This window comes from Oxyura jamaicensis, chromosome 2 (assembly GCF_011077185.1).
Source record: "Oxyura jamaicensis isolate SHBP4307 breed ruddy duck chromosome 2, BPBGC_Ojam_1.0, whole genome shotgun sequence".
NCBI lineage: Eukaryota > Metazoa > Chordata > Aves > Anseriformes > Anatidae > Oxyura > Oxyura jamaicensis.
The window spans coordinates 123,129,496-123,140,920 of NC_048894.1; the positions used below are offsets into that span (position 1 = coordinate 123,129,496).

Consider the following 11,425-nt stretch of genomic DNA (forward strand, 5'->3'; position numbering starts at 1 on the left):
TGGGTTTATTCAGAACCTTTTGTTGTCTTTAAATAAAATCCAGAATTAGAACTGATCAAACTGCTTTTAGATAGCTACCTGACAACAGGGGCAGACATTTGCTATAATATTTTCAATGTTTCATGTACCTTTCTGTTAAGCAACAAACAGCGTGAATTGTCAGAGACTAGGCACAACCTAGGGCAATAAACTCCTGTGCAGTCTGAAGTGCTAGGGAGAGCTAGAATGAAACTGGAAGATCCCTTTGAAATATGGGAAGATCTACATTTTATTTTTAACCTCCATTCTTACTGTAGAGATTTCATTGAATATTTTTTTTGTTCTTTTAAATTGCCTTTTAAACTGGCCATTTCCAGAAGTTCCAGAATTTCTATTCTTTATTTCAGACTGGAATGAGCCTTAGAAGTTCCACGATACCTTCAGAAACTGCCAAAATACATGCAATTCCCATTAAGTGGCCTGCTCACTACAGCAACTTCAAAAGCAATCTGTAAGTAGGGATGGAAAAAAAACAAGAAGCAAAACTAATGACATTAGAAGACTTTTCAAGCACTAAAACTCTAAAGGCCATGTGAGAGTCCATACACGAATTATGCTACTGGTAAACTTCTAGTTAAAAAGCATTATGCCATTCCCACCTCGCCATGGCTCTGAATCACACGAAAAGCCCAACAGTGTCTTTTCCAGATACAAGATAGCCATAATTTAATGATTATCTATAAACTTTGTCAAACCACATTTAAGAGGAAAAAAATATACTGAATAACAAAGAAGTGTGGACTGAAGTTTATTTTTCTGTCTCTGGTATGCCTCCAAAAAAGGCTACAACCATACCAGCTCTGTAATTTTCACTTGAGCAAAAATTCCTATTTGTAATTGAAAGCTCAAACTTTAAATCAAAAGTCCTGATGTGAGATCTTTCAAATGAAGCTTTCAAAGTGATCACACTATTATTAAATATCCTGTGATTTCCTCACTAGATTTTGACATAGGAAGCAGCTCAGACTAACATGAATGAATACAAGAATTAGGAATATGAGCATGGCACTACCATGAAAGCTCCAGTGTTGCCCCCTTCATCCCAGCACCATATGCATGACATTATTAATACAATGGTACCTTTACTTCCCTATCTCCTATCTCTCATTCACATCTTAAAGAAATATTTTTGAAAGTCCAGGCTGCTTAAATTAAGACAAGTACTCATATGACAACTTTTCCTTTATTCTCGGGTTCAGATCAGAAGACGTGTGGAAAAGTACTTTCTAAAGGTCCCTACCACACAATATTAAGTCCGTCCACGCTGTACGCGGTGTTACAGCGAAGTACTTCTTTGACCCCTGCTTACCACAGCCATGAAGAACACGAGTGTTACGGCACTCAGTTCAGTATTAACTAGGTCCACAAGTTCATAATAAATGACTACTACAAACTATACTTGCATCGACTAGCACAGCTGAATTTTTAAACGCGTAGAATTTCTGTGTAACAGCAATTACTTACATTTTTTACTGCACTGAGTTTGTGCCCCTCCTACTTGTTCTTTAAAGGCTTTGTCATATGCATAAAATAAACTCTGTTACAAACTAGAACAGTCAAAGAACTTCCAAAATCATTTTCTCTGTTACGCTAGGACATGTGGCCTTTCTAGCTATTTGCTGTTGCAAGAATGATGGACGTTTCCTCGTATTTCAGAAACCAGTGCATAACTCAGTGGCTATTTCTAGGCTATTTGGGATCAAGTGCATACAAATGTGGATCATCACAGAGGCATCTACTAGATTATAACTAATCTGTGCTGATCAAGCTTTTTTTTAAAAAAAATTATAGATATTGTTAATAAATAGTAGATGAAACCATTTTTTTGAAAAAAAGTTCCTCAAAATTATACTTGTATATACTGTTAAGGCACAAACCTATGGCTCCTCCAGACCGCTAACCATCACAGTCTATTTTCCCCATAGTTGTGCCAAGTGCGAGAGAGAATTTCAAAGAAGAAAGCTCCCTTCACTGTAAAATTTCTAAGCAGTCTAGATCTATTTAAATGTGTAATTTTGAGCACACAATCACACAAAAGAAAGTGTCATGTCCTAAATTACAAGTAGAAAACATTTAAGAATTTAATTCACCGCAGCTAAAGAAAATTTTAATCATGCTTCTCAGGCACTTAGGCAGTCTTTACCCAGCTTTTGGAATTTTATGCAAACACGGCTGTCCTATTCTAGCTGCTTTACTTATAGCACTTGTAAAGCTCTGTTTCCATTTCAGAGTAACGAAAACAGAAGTTAATTAATTCCTATCCACTTTCCCATATACCACACAAGATCCAGCACTGCATTCTTGCAGATGTCACGGTCCATTAGCCAAATGAAGCACGCAAAGTTCAGACTGGATTTTCTAGCTTCCCTGAGATCCTGCAAAACCCACCTGATTTTATACCAGCTGCAAAGCTCCTGGTCTGTGCAACAGCACCATCCAGACCTTCACACACACTGCTAGAACCTGAAAGGCTGTGTGCAAGGCATGCACTGGTGTGCTAATTTTGCACACAACAAAAGCACACTTTTGCAAAAAAAAACTTCATTTCAAAGGCCACTACCATTACTTTGTGCTTATTATCTGCATTAAAAAATACACAATTTTGTTCAAGCACAGCCATTTTAATTTGTAGCACAGTTTTAAAATTTATGTGATTTGGAGCCATCAAAGAAATCAAACGAGTGCCACCCTACTTACATTGCAAAATGATTTCTTAAGTATTTAATTTGCAGAATTGATTTAAAATTGTGTAAGCGTACCTCAACTGTACCTGGACAGCTGAGCCCTGTAGAACAAAATGTTATTTAAGATCTTCCTAGTAAACCCCAACATTTTGATCACAATTTGAAACTCTGTATGTTCTCCCTGGTTTCTCTCTAACTGCAAAGCTGCAGTCTGCAGTACTGAAGCACAGGGGCTATTCAGACACTCCTGGTTATTCAGACACAAATGGACACTTGAGATCCCCGCATTTACATCAAGTCAAAACATAAAGCAGTAAAGCATCTCTGCATCCAGCACTGACTGAAATCTGTTGACATGAAGTATTTACACACCTAGTCACACTGGTATTTGTAAGCAAAACAAAGGGTAATGTTCCAAAAACCTGTTAAGATTATCGGCACAGCAAGTGCTAATGACGAGTGCAGAATCTGCATTAGCAATGGATCGCCTTTTTCATATTTATCTCCCTGTGTGTTTGAGAACAGACACAAAACACAGACTGAATAAACCCTGCTGACACGAAAATCTGTATTATTTTCAGTTCTCTTAAGAATATATTCTTGTTTTTTTTCTGACCCATGAAATACATGAAATGAAAAAAGATTAAGGAGTAGGACTACAGACATTGCACGTTTGAACAGAACCTCAGTATTAAATGGGGTAACACCAATAACCATGCAGTCTCATACCAGATTAGTTTACGTAGTACGTGGGGTACCAAAAAAGTCAGGGGGGAATAAAAGTAATACATTCTGAACTGAAGTCAACTTATAAAAAAAAAAAAAAGAAGAAAAAAAAAAAAGAAAAACTCTATAACAGTCATGCCAGTGATGCCCTAAAAACTCTCAGTTTTGGTAAAATTTAGCTGTTTGTATGTGTATATAATTCTACAGTACGAGTCTATAGTAGAAGACAAAAATGTGATACAAAAGACACGCATCAGACACAAAAAGAGCTAGTTAGATAAAACAATTAGAATGAACTCTGATTAGCAGAAAATTGAATAATGTAAGACCAATGTGCTCACAGAAAACGGAATCTGAGCCAGTTAAAGAATGGCCACCTGAGTTTATCGAACTAGGCAGGGGCAAATCTATTTTAAAGTTTTTTCAAGTCTCCCCAAGATGCTCTTGAAAAATTGTGCTTTTGTTCAAACCCCCAAATCACAAGAGGATAGCATAGATTAAAACAACTGAACAAGGAGGTATTTTAGAAATCTAATCAAACACTGCAATCAAACACATTACTGCTTTGGGATCCTTCACTAGCAAGAGTGTGTTTGATCACAGCTTTAAAAAAAGCTAGGAGTAGCCTGCTTTGCAGAGTAAACACTCTCATGTGCAGCAGCTATCACTCAGTTCAGGAAGTTTTTGGTATTTGTCAAGGCTGAAGAGTGGAAGATCAGTGGGCAGGTGACTAAGAAGGAACTGAAATTCCCTCTCAAAATGAAAGTTTTATTTGTTATTGTGTGCACGTGAGCAAACACCCACTTAAAACAGCACCTCCCCAACACGTAAGCAAGCTTCTTGGTACTATGCTTAAAAGCAGATGCCTAATTTCACCTAATTGCCATGAAACCCAGTGTGCCATTTTTTCTTTTTCAGATTAAGAGGAAGCAGCCAGTGGGACTGCATTTTACAAACTCCTGAAAAGCACAGCCAGATGCAAGACAACTCTGAAACAATTTTTCCTTGAATTAAAACACACTTTGGGGGGAAAACCAAAACAAGACGTGATATTCATAAAACCAGCCCACTGTTTCCTTACCCAGAACAAACAGATTTAAGAAACGTAATTCTGGTGATTTTTTTTTTCCTCCCTATGCGGCTCTCCAAGCATGTCTCCAGACAATAAAATCCACACACTGCTGGAACCAAGAGTAACATTACTCCAAAAGCTGTATCAGGTGTAGAGTCAGCATAACCTTCACATTTGCTATCCAGGCTTCAAAGCTGCTCAACTGCAGCATCATAGTAAGAGCTCACATTTCTCAAGCGTTCAAGTTCTGTTAAGATCTCTTGCTCCCCCAACTTCAAGCTCATCATCTAACCCAGAAGCCCATGAAGAAACACAAGCAAAATCCTCAAGATCCCTTTCCTCAAGAAAGGTACCTAAAAGCTAAGGCACAGTGAAAATAAGCAACATGGGGAGGGGGGGAGGGGGAGGGGAGCACAAACAATCTGTCAGTATTTATCAATTCAAACAAAATGTTATCAGTCTTTTTCCCTACCAGTTTGACAGTTATTACTTCTGACAAATGTGGAAAAAGTACTTTCTGATGTGTTTTAAAAACTTAACCTAGTAGGGGTGGTGGGTTTTGTTTTGTGGGGGAGGAGACTGGACAGGGGGATGTTAAATCTTTCTCAAGTTGTTGCTGACTGGCAGTTTTGTTCTCACTCGTGTCAGCTGCTCCACTACCTTGCCTGGGACCAACATCAGGCCAATCCCCCAGTAATTACCTAAGTCAGCCCGTTCATCCTTTTTAACAGTGCTGGCACAGTAGTGGATTTCTTCTCGTCCTTTGGAATCTTCTCAGTGTCCTAAGACGTACTGGCAATCAATAATGGAGTTCTACCAGGTATTTCAAACCCTTGGGACTTGACAGGCCTATTTTTAGTGGCTCTATTACATTTACACTCAAAATGTGAAGTAGCACGTAAGTATCCATATACCTTATTCCTCAAAACAGTTATTTTTATTTAGAGTCCTCTGCATCCATGAAGGTATCTATAAACTACATACGCTGGGTTTTTTGGTTAAGTTTGGAGTTCTGACACCAGGTATGTCCAGGTGTGTTTCACAGAAACAAAGCACACCACCATTGTTCAATTCACTCGAACTTCATTTCTTCAGCTGTCCTTGTACAATATTCTCTTTCCATAAAATCCCGCAAGAATATTTTTTGTCTTCCCTGGCTACTTGGAGACTTTTTGGATGTGCTTTACTGTACTTTGAGATTTGGTTTGCCCAACAATAACCTACAGTTTCTTCTGTTTACCCACGGAAAGGGCATGGTGGCACTGCCAGCTGTGCACAGATGACTTGCCCCGTACCTGTCTGACTGGCACAGCCAGGTCACATATTTTCTGCTTGCAGACATGCGCAATGCACTTTTGCCTCCTCCACCAGATGAAAGCTTCTTCCTCGCTTGTTTCTTTGGTACCTCTCTTCCTCCTTCTCTAAATGTGCAGCTGTGTTTGCCAAGTCACTTCAAGCTCTGATGATTGCTGTCCTTCCCAGACAAGTGCCCTGACGTGCATCCCTCGATGCTCAGCTGTCTTTGCCAGACAAAGATACCCAGCAGCCCACCAACTCACACATCACAGAAGAAAACTCGATGGCTTGATGCAGGAAACACAAAACAGTTTCCCCTGCTTTTTTTTAAGTCGTAGTCACCGATCTGCTGTTGGCTTTTAAAGAAATGACTGAGAATCACACGTGATATTGCCAGTCTTACTTCCCAGTCTCCTGGCAGCATTTGTTTACTTTGAGGTACTAACTCAGAGATTTAAAAATATGAACACCAGTGACAAGCCCAAACCAGACAGCCAGGTTGCCCCCCAGAAAGTCAAGGCTTCCTCATCTTGGCCTTTGCGAGCCCGTGATTTCAGATAGGAGTTTCTCTCAAAACAGGAAAGAGGCTGACTAAAACACCCCTGGCTCATGCTCCCTGTCTGTAAACACCCATGCGACCGTCCTCCCTGACAGCTAAACAAGTTAGGGCATTGAACAACATCCTATCAAAATGCTAGCTCAATCCTGGTTATTCCCTGAAAGCCTCCAGAAAAGGCTTGAAACATGTATCTGATGTCAATGGCCAAGTTATTTCTTATTTTTAATTTTATACGACCCAAAAACACAAGAAGGGATACTGTTGTGCTAGAAAAAAAAATAAATGAAAGAGGGGTTTGCTAGAGATAAGCAAGAAATATGGATGAAAACCAAGGGAAGAGAGAAAAAGATGACAATTAGAGGAGTAACATAGCAGAAAAGGTTTTGCAGAAGGACCAACTCAGAAAAAAAACCCACCACCAAACGGGAAACACATTTCATTGTAAGAAATAAACACAGCAGTCACATGACAACAACATTTCTTTTTAGGCTTCAAACATTTCAATCACTGCTCTAAAATAACCAGCAGAACAGATATATTTAAAAGCTGCCCTGCGTTACATAGATGTGTTAAAGTCTCTCCCAGTTAGATTTTTAAAAGATAGTGAAAATCAGCATTAAAACTTTCAAAATACCAAGATCTTTAATTGAAGATGCATTTTAAAGTCAGAGTTCCACCTGAAAAAAAAGGTACCCCCCCCCTTTTTTTCCTGCTAAGACAAAAAGCAATTATTTGGTTATTTTCCATTAACCTTTTCCCAGCCCAAATACAATCTACCTTGTTTTCTACAAAAATGTATTTAAGTGCACCCTGCCAACCATTCCCTTTCCGAAGGGAGCTTAAGGCTTGTCAGCACCGCCGTTCTGCTCAGCCAACAACTGATTACATTTACATCGAGGACACTTCCCACTGTATGCTGCTTCTCTTAAATTAGCCCCATAAATTTGACATCAGCAGCACTTTACACCTCAGATGCAGAAGGCAACCTGAAAAGCAGTTTATGGGGCCAGCTAAACCTTACTGTTACCATGCCAAGTCTGAAACCTTTGCAGAGTGCACGAGATGTTAACCACACAAACCCTGCTGGTTAAAGCCCAAGCACAGCGTGCGAGGGGGAAGGGCAGTTGTAACATTAAGGATTTTTTTTTTCATGTCTCTTTATTTATACGAGCAAAAAGTCTCCATTTATCCTTCTTGCTTACTCTGAAATGTTTCAGGAGAACAATTACAGCCAGCAAATAAACTTTGCGTGGACAATGGAGACTTGTACATTGTGAAAGTAAATGCCTATAGCGCATGCAGACAACAGACAATGGTACAATACCATGCCGATCTCCATAGAAAAGAGCTCTAAAAACTCAGGCTTTGCTTCTAAAAAGGACAACTGATTTTGATAAAAGATGAAATGCAGTCTATAGAGAAGAGCATTACCCAAACTATGAAGGGAAATTTTGTTCACCCAACACCTCTCCAGTAAAAATAAATCTGGAAGATTGTAGCTGTCTTCAAAAAGGCATTTTTGACTGTTGATGCAAGTTAGGAAGTATTTTCAGTGCACTCAGCACTGGCATTAGGTTCATGCGTTTCAGTACTGACCAACCCAGCTTACTTGGCTCTTAGAGCATGATTATCTATATACGCATAGGACAGGAAAATTACACAAAGAAGGGTAAGAAGAGAGACAAAGATGATGCCAGTGACAGTCCCACACCATCTAGCAGCCTGTTCAAGTAAAGATAAATCTTCCCCCTTCTGCAATCAGAGCTCTACTTCTAACTTTACCTTTTATCAGAGAAACTAACAACTAATGCTTACTTATGTCCTACGTGTGCCTGCAATGGCAGTACAAACTGTTACTTTCACACTGCAGGAGGATCCTGCATCCAGCAGGATATTTGCATGACAGGCTACACAATCCAAGGGGCGTTTAGGTAATGCCCCCCGCTACGCATTCATACATGATACACATTCATAAAGGTGAATTTCAGCCCTCTTCATTCAGTGCTTTCAGACTTCCAAGCATCACATGCACACACCTTCCCTTAAAGCCATGTACTTTTTACGTATTTGTATCATTTTACAATATTTGCAGTTTGGGGTTTTAAAGTGAGTTGAGTCCCCAGTCTGTACACAATGGAGCCCTCTTTATAACTGGGAATTCTGTTTTGCTCAGCTCAGTCCTTTCCAGGCAGACAAATCCACACCCAGGACTCCAATAAAGCACTAACTGTTTTTGTTCACTCTATTAAAAACTTTATATTTAACTAGGGAGGTGTGTTTTTTTTTTTTTTTTTTTCCTTTTCAAGACCTTTTATGGACTATGCACAATGCAGGTATGTTTACTGTAAAGTTTCCTAGACTGTAATATGGCTCAAAACCAACACAATGCAGGCAACTGGCTGTGAAAGGAATTCTAATTCCAAACCTGCAGCTTGCTGCCTGATGCTCTGCAAGTGAACAATTGTAAAGAAACTCCCTCCTTACATAGCTTAAGAGTAACTGCTATGCAAGTACACAATGTGAAATTCCTAATTACCTATATGTTATTAGGTGAAGAGAAAGAAATGTTTCTCACATACACAGAACATTTTCCATACAGGACAAACTTGCACAAAAAGATCCATGAAACCTGGAGTTGACTATTCTGCATTACTGACAAAACCTGGTGTATGATGTGATAGATCCTGTATCTTTATCCTGTATTGTTAGATATAGGCTTAATGTCCTCCTTACGTCATGATGTCAAAATACGCAGGAAAACACACGCACCTCTGTATTAGTAACAACTGCTACCAGTCAGAATCTGTTATACTACAAGTAAACATTTTACTACCGTCGGAAAGTTGGAAAAAACTTCTTAATAACAGAAGAGTTTAGTATTGTATCAGATAATTTTAGTGAAGACTAAATATTCAAACTGAAAAATACAATTTTGATTTGAGCATGTTTGCCATGATTTTTAAAAGCTACATTTTATTCAAGAAGCATTTTAAAAAATCCAACAAAACTTTAAAGTTAGACTGTCATTCTCACTTTAAACTATTATGTTATTGAAGCTTTATCATTACTTTTACTGGTCTGTAGAAGAAAAGCTTCTCAGGAATAAGAAGCATTTATTCCTTGCTTAAGGTGGCAAAGAACTGTCTAGTCAAGTATTTTTCAGGATCGAAGCACTCTGATCTCTGAGATGAAGACTGGATGAAACAAAATTTGGGCATTCTATTTCCAATCCTGCTAGAAAAGACACAGCTGGTAACACCCAGCTGGCCTATATGTGAAATAGGGAGGATATTTACTTTTCTCTGAAAAGCTTTTTATAGCTCGCTTTAGACACGAGCGCTGTAGTCAGGAGTTATACATTGCCACTTCTGAACTGGGTATCCATGATACACAAAAGCAGACAACAGACCATACATACTACATTCACAAGTCATCAACAATGGTATTTAATTGTGCTATAATCTAATATCACTGATTTTCAGGAAGGCTCTGTGGTAACTAACATCACTTTTTATCTTTCTTAGGTTGCTGACACCTTTTTTACATACATTAGCTAATACACACAATCTCGTATTTCTTTTTCCCTGCTTCGCTCTCACGTAAACCCACACACCATGCGATTTTCCTATTTAAGGCCCAATCATGCAATCAGATCCACAAGATTTCAATCAAGCTGTAGCATAGAAATCACTGGGATTTGTGCTTGGGGGGGGTCTCCACACAGATCCCTTCAGAACATAAAAGATGCAGACTGCACAATCTAGAGGGCTCGCTTTACAACGTGCGTGACACAATGGAGCTGTGCTCGAGAGGGATCTGGATGATACCTAAGACAGATCTTGCTACTGAGATAAAGTGCAGCAGTAACTCAAGATTAATACTGGTATCTAATTCTGTGGATGACATACTGGCTGGATATTTCTCTGTTTTATTTCTAACTTGAAGATGCTGTATAAGGAAAAACCAAAGGGTTATCAGTTTAATCCCATCTGTCTAAATCATAAGATCATTATGAATAAATTCTATTGATAAATGAGAGATGTAAGAAATACCCTTTCCAATCTCCTTCAATTATTAATAAATAAATAGTTGAGCTGCCACCATTTCTCCCCCTCCATTTGTCTGGGCCTTTCACAGACAAAGACAGAGAGAAAACAACAAAAGTACTGTTCTTTTTTTAACATGAAAAATATTTTTTAAAAGAGAAATTAATAGACTATGTTAAGAACAGAGAATTTGAAATTACATTGACATTACTTAGGCTTCATTTTGAGGACAACCAAGTGGTGTTCTGAATCCTCTCTTTAACCGAACCTATTTGAACAGATGTTACTACTGCACAAAAAAAATCAAGAATTCCTAAAATAATTATCTCCAAACCCAGAAGCAATTACACGAGGACGGGAGGGCCACAACCCCTTCAGGTGTTGTTTAAATAAAGCAGGCATTCCCCCCGAAGTCTTTTGGCAACCCGGGGGCCCCAAACCCAGCCTGCGCTCAGCGGGGCTTTCCAAGCCCCGATTCTCCTCTCGCTGTCACCGAACGTGTCCGTACGCCTTGCACAGCCTGGCTCCAGCACTCCTGTCCTGCTTCTGCACCTGGAGAAGGGGGTGTCGTGTCGTGTGTCCCCGTCCCCCCCCCGGTTACCAGAGGGTTGGGGCTGCCCCTCGCACCCCCCCCGGGCATTGTCCCTGCCTTCCTTCCCCCACCGCCGCCTCGTCTCCTCCCCGCTGCCTGTCACCTGCCGGCCGTCTGCTTCCAGGTCACCTCGGCTCAGCTCGGCGCCTCCGGCTCTGCCTATTCATCCTGCGAGCGGCAGGAGGAGGAGGAGGAAGGGGAGGAAGAAGGAGGAGGAGGAGAGCCCGCCGGGCGCCGCAGCGCCCTCACGGCCTCTGTCACCCGAGGGGGCCCCCCGAGTTTTACACAGGGCAGAACTAAGCACCTCCCCCCCAGCCCTGTTCCCCAAAAATCCCTGTCACAGCTCGACCCCATCCCCCCCGCTCCCCACGAAATGGAGGAAGGAGGAGGTGGGGGGGGGGGGGGGGGGGG

General features: G+C 40.3%; 1 protein-coding gene across 1 annotated transcript in view; it reads right to left on the bottom strand.

Moving 5' to 3' along the window:
* ARFGEF1 (ADP ribosylation factor guanine nucleotide exchange factor 1) overlaps nt 1-11,425 on the bottom strand; it is a 92,431-nt gene that overhangs the window by 80,227 nt on the left and 779 nt on the right. The gene's annotated exons all lie outside the window — the stretch shown is intronic.